Genomic DNA, 1,177 nt, shown 5'->3' with positions numbered 1-1,177 from the left:
AAAAGATAATTTAGATAATTTAGACATTAAACAAAAACCACCATAAAATTCACCTTTTAGGGTCATTAGATATTCATTATTTATGTTTTTAGGTCTACAATTTGAGAGTGAAACCTCACCCTGATCCCTAACAATTTTACGAAATTCTTTTCCGCCCTTTAACGAAAGCATAATTCCATCGTAACCCCTCCGTGAGACCTTCTACCCCTCTATTAATGTCTCCATCTAGAATTAATGGATCTTGTCTACGTGGACCATAAGTCAACAATTTAATAGACAAATTGCTCCCTCTTCTTCTTTTCTTTTCTCATCTCCTCCTTTGTGCGAACCAGAATACCACCAGGCCAACTCTCTTCTCTCCTTCTGCTCAACATCATTTTCGGCCACCATCATCACCAACATGCACTACCATTCTCTGTTCTCGCTGCACCAACCCACTGTCACCTTCTTCTTCTTCTTTGCTGCACTAATCCACTACCACCTCCTTTCAATTGAGTAATTTTATCTGTTTAAATTCTTGAATTTAGTTTGGGACATGGTCGTATGAGTTGTGCTTTTTCTGGATTTTGATGATTGAGTATAGATATTTACTTAAAGTATCAATTTTTATGTGAAAGAGTGATTTGGTGATTATAGGGTGCGTCGGTGTTTTAATTAAATTGTTCGAGGTAAAGTTCTCTACTTAGAATACAGACTTGAAATGCAGACTTGAAATTTAGTGTGAAACCAAATAGAGATAGGGACAAGCTAGTGAGAGAGGGATTGTGAGGATAAGGAGAAGAAAAAGAGAGAGGGTAGTCGTGGCAGCGCGGAATTGCCGACTGTGAACAGATAAGTAGAGGGAGAGATATTGTGGTTTTGGTTCAATGAAAAAGAAAAAAAAATGATGACAATGGAGTGGTGCAACAAAAACAGAAAATGGTGGTAGATGATGATAATGGTGGCCAAAAATGGTGGAGAGAAGAAAAAAATGCAGAGAATGGTGGTAGTTGTTGGTGATGATTAGGGGTCAAATTAGAGTTATACTCCTTCTATTGACAGAAACTTTGACAGAAGAGTCAGAATGTTTGACGGAAGTAATAGATAGGAGTCGCGATGGAATTATGCTTTCGTTAAAGGACGAAAAAGAATTTTGTGAAATTGTATTACTACTTTAGCATTTTTTAGGAAGCATATC

The sequence above is a fragment of the Arachis ipaensis genome, chromosome B09 (assembly GCF_000816755.2).
Source record: "Arachis ipaensis cultivar K30076 chromosome B09, Araip1.1, whole genome shotgun sequence".
In the NCBI taxonomy this organism is placed as follows: domain Eukaryota; kingdom Viridiplantae; phylum Streptophyta; class Magnoliopsida; order Fabales; family Fabaceae; genus Arachis; species Arachis ipaensis.
This window is presented reverse-complemented; position numbering follows the sequence as displayed.